Source organism: Mauremys reevesii, linkage group 1, assembly GCF_016161935.1.
Source record: "Mauremys reevesii isolate NIE-2019 linkage group 1, ASM1616193v1, whole genome shotgun sequence".
NCBI classification, from domain to species: Eukaryota; Metazoa; Chordata; order Testudines; family Geoemydidae; genus Mauremys; species Mauremys reevesii.
In genome coordinates, this window is record NC_052623.1 from 138,488,762 (window position 1) to 138,499,018 (window position 10,257).

Below are 10,257 nucleotides of genomic sequence, written 5' to 3' on the forward strand. Positions count from 1 at the left end.
AGGGGTTCATAAAACAGCCCACTTTTAGATGTAAGACACAAGTGTTAATCAGACTAAAGAGAATTTTGTAAAATCAGAGGTCATAAAATTGGGCTTTAGCTGTAGTAACATCCCCATGAGGGAAACTCCCCAAACATCTTGTCTTTTCCATCTCGAATATCTAGGATTCTATTGGCAAGTCCAGTGCATACTGTTTTTTTCATTTCAGTGTCCCATGTGGTCTCTTGTTTCAAGTGGCCCTAATGGAAGCCTCAGCTGTTAAAAGAAATGAAATGACAATCATATACTATTGTATTTTGAATTTCATTCCTGAATGAAGATGAAGAAATGACATTTCTAATTTTTTGAACTCAGTATTTCTGTTTAGATTAAGGAGACTGAGTTATGCTCTCCTCTGCCATTTGTACTTTTCATGTGAGGCTGCAGTGCTATGGACTCCAGTTGTTGGTATCATAAGAAGTCATCTCAGTGCGGTTCACAGAGTTGCTTCAGAAGTTCATCTTACAAGATGCTGGACTAATTGTTCACAACATCAGTAAATAAAGGCCGAGGGAAAAAGCAACTTCGAGAAAGAAATATATTTTGTAGGGCAGTACAAAGTGAAAAATAATTTGTTAACATTATCTACATGCTAGATATAGTCCCTCTGATACTTAGAATTCAGTTACAATATAAAATGAAACAAATACCCCCCATGAAAAAATTAATACTGTTTTCTATTACCAAGTAGGTCATATTTCCAGCAACTTTTTCTCAATATGTAAATATGAGCAGTGATTGCTTTAGAATAATTATAATTGCATATTCAACAGAATGCATAATTTTTCCCAATGAACCATAGTTAATTTTATCTGAAAATTAGCGATTACCATTTCTGAGTTAATTACAGAGTGCTAAATACATATTCACCATTCAATGGCATGCTCTTATCACTCCAGCATGTACTCCAAATCATCTGTCATGTAACCAAAACAGTGATTTTGTGATTTAAAAATGCTTTAAAATACTGTAATAAACAAATGAAGAACCAATGTTCGGATTATGACCTTGACAATTAAAGAGTAACTTTCCCCTCAGCTTTGCATGCTGGTTCTTGCTGTAGATAGTTTGCTGTCACTGTGTGTCTGGCTCTTACCCTGATGTCACTGAGTGCGGTCTGGGCCCGTGGAGTGTGGAGCTGAGATTCACCATGAAGTCCGGAGAGAACTTCACTCTTGGAACAGTAGTAATAGCATCCTTCTTGCCCATCGTGGATCCTCAAATTTGCTTCAGTTTCTGTGATCATCTGCCTGTAATGCACCACATCCATGAGGCAATAATATGTCTGACAAAGGATTGCTATCTGAGCCGCAGGAAAGGACTGTATGAATGGTGAAAAGTTTGGTACTACTTCTCCTTTACCTCTGTTTTTCAGTTGGAATCAATGCTGACAAAGACCAGACAGACATCTCTGGAGATAGAAATTGCAGACCAGGTACAGCTGTACAAGCTTGTCCCACTGATTTGTCTCCACACTTGTCTGGATAGATCTGTCAGCTGTGGAGGAGGACACCACAACCTTTCCTGTGGACGTGGCAGAGGCAAATCTTGCCTCCTGGCAGGATGATAAGTGATCCCCATGGAGATTTCCTTCCACAGAGCCTCCTCTGTGACATTCCAGCCCTAAATCAGTAAAGGACTTAAGTCTCATTGAAGCCAATGGGGATAAGTCCAACAGGGGAAGACTTAAGAGGTTGCTTAAGTGCTCTACTGAATTGGGACCAAGAAGTGGGAGGGAATTATCTGGGCTGTCAAGTCCAATCTGCTCCTACTGAAATCAAGTAAAACTCCCATTGACTTTAATGGGGGTAGGCTCAGACTCATAGATTTTCCATTTTTCATCAGAAAGCTTGGGAAGACTTTAACACAGAGCTAAGTGCTAACTAAACAGCACAGAAACTAAAGAAGGATGATATACCTGAGGGATATTAATATTCAATTTAAGACAGACCGTTGTGCATGCATATATCTACTGAAAATAACTAAAAGATATATAGTTTAACCCCATCCCTTCATAATGTAAATAGAGTTGAGCTCAGTTTCATGTTGAGTTGCAAATTAAGAGAATAATCTTTATTTATGCCCAAATAAATCTGTTAGTCTTTAAGGTGCCACCGGACTCCTTGTTGTTTTTGTGGATACAGACTAACACGGCTACCCCCTGAATTTTTATTTTGGGAATGTTGAACATGTAGCTGCCATCCAGCAACTCCAACATGGTACCCACAAAGAATGGCTTCAGGGCAGCCAACTCAGGAGACATTTTTGGCAAGAGATAAGACTTGAGACAAGGCTCTCATGCCCCCTTTTTTTAATACAGAAAATTTCTTTGATGACAACTGCAGACAGCATTTGAATATATTCCGGAGTGTGCTTTTCACAGCACCTTTAACCAAACTGAAATGGCTGGGGAGGAAAGTATAAGCCTAGTCGTTTTAATAGTTTTCCCCGTTCCAGCTGGAAACTGGAGGCTGGGTCACAGCCAGCTGATTTCATTTTCCTTCTCATTTTTTCACCTCTGTCAGATGACAAAAGCACTTAGACATATAGAAGTTTTTAATTTTACTCTGTAAATGTGAATGGTGCCCAAGATTTAAAGTGAAGCATAATTTACAAAGTTGAATTAAACTCCTTCATAGTATGCTGTCTTGCTTTGGCTCTTTACTAATGTACTTTTAAAAATGTTGTTTAGCTTTTCATTATGTTTCTCCCTGTTATCTGTCATTGCTTCTCTAGCACTCTGGGCATGCACCACTACAGCTCTAGCAAGTGGCTATGTGCACCTCAGAGTTGTACTGTTAAGGAGAAATGTAATGTGTTGAAAAATAGATAGGAATGACCAGGTGGCTCAGCAGTAATATAAACCACTCAGTATGCACAAGACTCTGGTGATGTAGTGCAGACAAACTGTAGAGTCAGAGATGATATGTCTCCTGAGCTCTAAACTGAATGGACAGATAAAACAATGGCTATTTACTTTAACAGGCCCTTTACTTGGACAGATACTTGGAGCAGAAACAACATTTGTCCCCAGGACTGGAGGTAGTTTAGGAAGCATGGGCCTGGAAAGGTGGCTGGATGATAAAAAGGAGAGAAGGTATAGATTAAGACATTTTTAGTAGTCCCAAATGTAAAAGGGTCAGCTTCTCCCCCCACTGACTTCACAGGGATCCAAGAATCAGATCCAAAATGCGGAATTCAAAGGAATGCATGAGGTTTTCTGGGCAGCTGAGGAAGAGCATGTGGAAAGTCAGAGAGCAAAATCAGGATAAAACTGCATTAGAAGAACGTAGAATCTTAGCCCAGGTCTACACTAGCGGGGGGATCAACCTAAGATACACAACTTCAGCTACGCAAATAGCGTAGCTGAAGTCGGCGTATCTTAGGTCGACTTACCTGGTCGTGAGGACGGCAGTGAGCTGACCGCTGACGCTCCCCCGTCGACTCCGCTTCCGCCTCTTGCGAGCTGGAGTTCCAGGGTCGACAGAGAGCGTGTTCGACCTCCGATAGATTGATCACTACCCGCCGATCCAGCGGGTAGTGAAGACCTGCCCTTAGAAATACAAGGTGGGTGAGGTAATATCTTTTATTGGACCAACTTCTGTTGGTGAAAGAGACAAGCTTTTGAGCTTACACAGAGCTTTTCTTCAGAATCTGTCAGATAAAATTTGGCTCCAAATTTTGTTTGGTAAAAATCAGTTTTTAAAAACCTAAAACCAATAAAAACGTTTCCCTGATTTTTTTAAAATTACAATACAAATATTGTTTTAAAACATATAATCATTTTATACTGTTTCCAACCCAAACGTGGCATGATTTTGCTAGTGCATGATTGAAACTGACTATTATCAAAAGTGGAACAGACAAATCATTAGTATATTTTCATTCTCAATAGTAAGATATATGAAGAAAGTAAACAAATAGTGCAGTTAAAAGTAAATTAGATTTTTTTTTACTTCTTACATTGTAATAATTTAGTGTCTTGTCTGCAACATTGGTAAGGATATACTTTTTAAAAAAAAATTGGACCTTTAATCTGTCTCTCCTTTAAGATAATAAAAAATAACTGAACTATTTACTGAATATAATGACAAAAACAGTACTATCCAAAATTGAAAATGTAATGAGACTTTTTATGTAAGATATATTAATTGTAACCAATTATAATTGGTCTTTGGTGGACATGGACTATTTCTGGCATGTCTTTTAAAATTAATTTAATTGTTTAAAAAAACTTATCTGCAGAAAGTAAGTTCAGCCAAAACAGAACATATCCCAGCTATTAGATGGCCTAAAGTGCTTGTTACAATCAAATGATTCCTCCTATATACAAGGGAAAGAAGTGACTCTATTTGTGGAAGATGATAAGTCCACAGACAAAAAATCCAAAACAGAAATCTGGCAAATACAATTAGCTGGAACTGCTACGTGGGCTATTGAAACTACAACTTTAGAAAATCATTCAGCAAAAGAGACTGCACTTTAAAACGACCTCAGTACTAAGGACAAGACTATCACATATGCATTTCTTCCAGTGAATTCAATTGGTATATATAGTCTTTTGTCTGGTGAAAAAATTTCCCTGGAACCTAACCCACTCATTTACATTAATTCTTATGGGGAAATTGGATTCTCTTAACATCATTTCACTTAAAGTCACATTTTTCAGGAACATAAGTAAGGAGTTCCTGTACTCGTTTATTTTGGTTCCCTGTCAGTTATGGCAGGAAACTGAACAGACTGACTGGATGGAGTTTGGTAATAAAATGATTAAAAGAATGTTTTTTGTTTGTAAACTTCCATCAGTTGTGGTCCCACCACATTCAGATCCCTGGTACAGGAGCGCAGCATGCATCCCCTGCCCTCTGCTCTCATAAAAGTTTGTGGGGATTCCCCCTTCCATTTATTTGCCACATTTTATTCCTTGGAAGTTTATACATTTTTATAGAACCTTGATATTCCACCGTCTTTTCCCCATTTTGCTTCTAGCTTTCCAGCTAAGAGGCTGGGTGGGTCTTCCTCTGAAGCCAGTCTGTGTAACTGCATAAGCATTTAGCTGATTATTATGGGGGAGAAAGTATCATGCATTGATAGAGTGTGCATATTGCTTCCACAGTGCTTTAGTACAGCCCAAGGAATGAGACACAGAGATTGGGAGTTGAACCCTGCTTTCTTATGACCCATTCCAACTCCCATTGCCTACAATGGAATTGACACAAGGGCTTATAATACAGAGCAGAGCACTACAGCATCAAACATCCCCTTGGCCAGGCTGAGTAAGAAAAAATGTAAACCAGTGCAAGGATGTCTGCCTGGGTCTGCAGTCAGACAGCTCCAGTGCCACAACTGTTAGTTCAGAGCTTTGGCAGGATGCTTTAGAGCAAAAACTGATCATAATCGTGTCAGATTTTACTGCAGCTGTTCAGAACACTGCATGCAGCAGCAAAACTGACACAAAATTGATCAGTTTCACTCTGCTGTTGCTTGGAAAGTTTTGACCAGCAGCTGACATATAGGGTGACCAGATGTCCCGATTTTATAGGGACAGTCCCAATATTTGGGGCTTTGTCTTATGTAGGTGCCTCTTACCCCCCACCCCAGGTCCTGATTTTTCACAGTTGATGTCTTGTCACCCTGCTGAAGTACTGGAGTTATGCACTGTGTAGTCTAACCCAAAATGGACATTGGGGAAGGGTAAATTAGCAGAGACACAACTCCCATCAGCCTTGCAGTAGCTAGGAGGTTCTGGGGATGATTAAGGAGAAACACAGAGAATGTTCTCTTCCAGCAGTCAATGTGGGATGGGAGTCTTCAAATTTATCAGAGACCTAATAGCTGGAGATCACAAAAGATTGGAACCATGGAGTGGGACTCAGGGACAGCAGCACACTCTCCTTTCTCATCTATGGCTGGCAGTGGAGAAGGTGACTTGGCTTCTTTCCTGAGCGTTACCCATGGTCAGTGGGGCCACTGATCTATGTTAGTCATTTTCATTTACTTCTCTGGCCATTAGGTATCTGGAAAACTTTTCACACCCTATGCATGAGGAGTGGACTCTGGGAGAAGAGGTCCTCACCTAAGAAGTTGGTCAGTAAGATTACTGAAAGAATGAGGTGAGAATTTAACATAGTTTGTGAAGTTAGGCACCAGTAGTGTTTTATCTTTATTTTTCTTGTTACCACTTCTGACTTTTATGCCTCATTACTTGTACTTACTTAAAATCTCTCTCTGTAGTTAATAAACTTTATTGTTTTATCTAATCCAGTGTGTTTAAATTGAAGTGTCTGGAAAACTTCATTGGGGGTGCATAGTTGTGTGCATGTTATTTTTATTCAAGAAATAACAGACCTAATATAACTTGTATTGTCCAATACAGGGCTGGGCAGTACAGGACATACATTTCTGGGAGGGAAATCTGAGACTGAGTTTCAGTATAGCCAAGGCTGGTGAGAGCCAGGGTGTGACCATCAAGCTGCAGTTATACAGAGACACTCAGGGTGTGGCTTGCATGCTGGACGATTGTTTGTGAGTGGCCCAGGTGAAGCTACTTTCACAAGGCATTGTAAGGCACCCAAGGTGCCAGGCAGGGGTGACACATTCTCTGGACTGTACACTGTCACACCAGGATGCTGGGGATGGGTGTTGGGGGCTGTGGTGAGTGGAATGTACATCGGGGTGCTGGGATGTGTGTGGGGGCATATGTGGGGTGGGAGGGGCATTTGGGGATCTGTGTGGGGGTGGGGAGAGTCTGTATGGGGTAGGAGCACTTTGCTACCTAGTTTACAGAAGGTAGGGGTCTCCAATTTCCACAGGGCACAGGGCCCCACTCTTATTTTATCCAGGCCTAGAGAGGAAGAGGGATAGAATACATGAGGATGGAGGGGGAGAGAAAGGAAGAAACGGATACTGAAAATAACAGAAAAAAGATACACTCTGAGACATTTTTTTTAAAGTAAGGTGAAGTCAGGAAGGGAAAGAAGGAATATAACAAAAGCATTGTAGCTCATTTAAAAAAAATTAGACCACTGATTAAAATATATTGCATAACTGTTTAATTCCTTTACATTGCAGGGCACGTAGCTTTGTGGTGGCAGTAATGCGGAGGAGGCTGCATTGTTTTTTTCCTTCAGGTTAATAAACGTTCAGTAATTTTTCAAGCTCTGCAAGGAGCTATCACTAAGCCATCCAACATTTTATACATGTTGACAAAGAAAACAGACATTTTCCAAAAATGACAAAAAATCCTGCTACCTTTTCATCCATTGCTCTTCACTGATAACATGGACAGTTTTTCAGTTAAATTAACTATGTAAAGGTGAAAGTTATATTGGATCTGAAATGTTGAGAAATCAGGGCAAAATTGAGTTTTTTGCCATTTTGATTTTGAAAAGCGTTTGTTTTAGCATCTCACTCGAACATCCTAGAAAAGTTTTTCCAATAATTTTATTGCATCTCTGACTCTTGAACTGATTCTCCAGGAGAATGCACTGTGTCATATTGTGTAATAGTACCATGGCATCTGTTTTGTGTCCTCTTAAGCTTTAAAAGCTTGGTAGGAAAACAGTTCATTATCCAAGGAAAAACGGAGTGCTCAATTAGTGCTTTATTATTATTTTAAAGCTCTGTATTTCAACAATACTAAGTTACCACATACTCCTGTGGGATGGGATACCGTCTAGGATCAAATCCAGCTTGCTCTTCTACTTTCACGAATGGTTTCATTAAACTGAAGGGAAGTACCTGTGTAAGTAAGGCAAGCCAGATTAGACCCAGAATGCCAACTTGCAAAAGACAATGCAATATTCTAGCTTTACAAACTGCTATCAATGCAGGATTGTGAAAAAGTTTTAACAATAGTTATTCTGGGGAAACAGATCTCATTTTGCTAGATTTGAATAATGCAAACTACACAGGCAGCCTAAAAAAGCAACAGCAGGGCACAGAGTATAGTAATGCAGTTCTAGCACTCTCTTTCTAAACAGAATTTTACTGGTTTTGACAAGGAAACTAGAGAACATTTTTTAGAGCAGGTCCTTTGTAGTGAAACATATTAGCAAAAGGCAAACCATTAATCCTTCCAAGTGATCTGCAATGACACTTCTGTAGTCAAGAGATGCCTGTTTATGCTGCAGTAACAGAAGTGCATGCATCACAATAGAGCACAAATGAAGAGAGTATTTATGCCATTTATTTTGTCAGTAATTATCTGCATTTGCTTCGCCGTTGTGGGAGATCAGTATTGGACTAAGAGTTCTCCATTACAATGCAGCTGTTCCTTTGTCTTGTTCTTGCAGTGAATTCATAATCCAGTGTTTATGATATCACATTCTGTTGCCATGGAACTTAATGTCACAAATTCAGCACCATTCTTTTCAGTGCAAGATCAAGTCTGAAGAGGAGCTGTGCGAGAGAGCATGCTTCAAAATTCTAAAATCTGACAGTAAGCAAAAGGGATAGGGCTAATGTGAAAAACACAGGGAAGTTCCCAGGAGACAGATATATATATAATTGGTTGTTGTAGATGAATGATAATGGGACATTGTAGAAAAGCTGGCAATGCTATTGCCCATACATAGTATTCCTATTCTGTGGATCGACAATGGAATTGGGAACCACACAATAGGGAACAATATTGTATTGGTCCCAGAGACTGAATAAGATGAATTAATAGGACTTTCTAGTCTCCATTGTATACGGTTCCATGACTTTCTGCCTCCAGAGCGGCTGTTAACAAAAACTAAATTCATTAATACATACACAGAAAATAAACAGATTTTTAAAGGATTAATTGTAATGTTTTCTCTAATGTGATAATTGTTTAAATCCCTTACTATTCTCCTAGTTCACATAGGCCCCCGATTCTGCAGTCGTGTAGCGTTGCCTCATTTGTGAGTAGGTCCAGTGGGACCAGTTCCATTGTCACATTGTCAGGATGTTTATGACCCAATGTTGTGATGCCAGTTCAGCTTTTTGCAACATAACATGGTAACACCTTGGCTCAGCATCACCACTTTGATATGAAAATATCATCATAACATGAGAGTACCAGGATGGGAGGCGACAATCAATAACTCCTCAGTCCTAGTTAACCACATTGCAATGAATGTACATTCAACAGAATGCAACTTTATTGGTGATACATACTGTACAAGAAGAGTTATAGAACAAACATAGTCAAGAACAAACATACATATATTTCCTACTGGGTATAGTGCTACCATTTTCTTGGTTACTGCAATGATCTTCTACTATTCACAGGTACTGACACAAATTTACTTTATTTCAAAAGCTTTTCATTTGCAGTAAGTACCTGATGCAAATCAGACTTCTTTTGTTCACCTTTAGAAAAATACAATACATTTATATTTTCACTATCATAGTAGCATTCACCGAACAGTGGAACCCCGTTTAGGAAAGAACTAGATTTGGTACAGGCAACTGATAACTGGAACAACGAACTATGAAAATATGGCTTTAAAATGAATAAAGAAAATACTGAAGTCATGTGGGTGACATGTATAGAACCAAGACACATGAATATCAGCTTCAAGAGCTAGTACCTACATCAGGCTTCGGCATTTAAGAACCTTGGAGGCTGCTTAGCAGCAAATGGAAAAATTGACAGAATTGCAAGCAAGGCTGCTGAGTGTGAGGGAAGCCTGGTGTACGATGAGTGATTTGTGATAAATGGATGCTGAACTACTTCAGGGACAACTATACAAAACCACGGTAAGACCAGTTCTTCTGTATGGATCAGAGACGGGGGTAACCAAAGAGAGGTGCTTGAGAAGACTTGAAGCCATTGAAATGAGATGTTTGACGGCAGTGAGAAGGATGACTTTACCGGATCTCAGGCGGAATGATGTCATCAGGAGTGAGACCAAGCTGTGTGGCATCAGAGAGAGGCTGCAGGAGAGAAGGCTGAGATGAGTATGGGCATATACGAATGATGGATGAAAGGAATCCCATTAGGGAGACATTTGAGACTAGAGTTAGCAGACAAAGAACAAGAGGACAGCCAAGAAAACAATGGCTAAACTGTGTATGAGAGGATGGACTGAAAATGGAGTGGCAAACCTGGAAAAGACTGATCTGGCAACCTGAACCCAGCTAGCTGGGAAAAGGAGAATATGATGATTATTTATATTTCCACCACAAGAGTATTTCCATCCTCTGCCACACATGGAAGGGACAGTACATCATAATCAATACATCATA

At 39.7% G+C, this 10,257-nt stretch overlaps 1 long non-coding RNA gene across 2 annotated transcripts; it reads right to left on the reverse strand.

Annotated features, from left to right (window-relative positions):
• Nucleotides 1–82: 82 nt before the first annotated feature.
• On the reverse strand, nucleotides 83–8,984 carry LOC120379158. Of its 2 annotated transcripts, none has more exons than XR_005587531.1 (4): nucleotides 8,871–8,984; nucleotides 7,687–7,779; nucleotides 1,136–1,289; nucleotides 83–255 (listed from the first exon to the last, which is right to left on the reverse strand). It is a non-coding gene; the product is annotated as an uncharacterized LOC120379158 (long non-coding RNA). The 2 variants fall into 2 exon arrangements; XR_005587532.1 differs by lacking the exon at nucleotides 8,871–8,984 and adding an exon at nucleotides 8,106–8,312.
• Nucleotides 8,985–10,257: the final 1,273 nt, after the last annotated feature.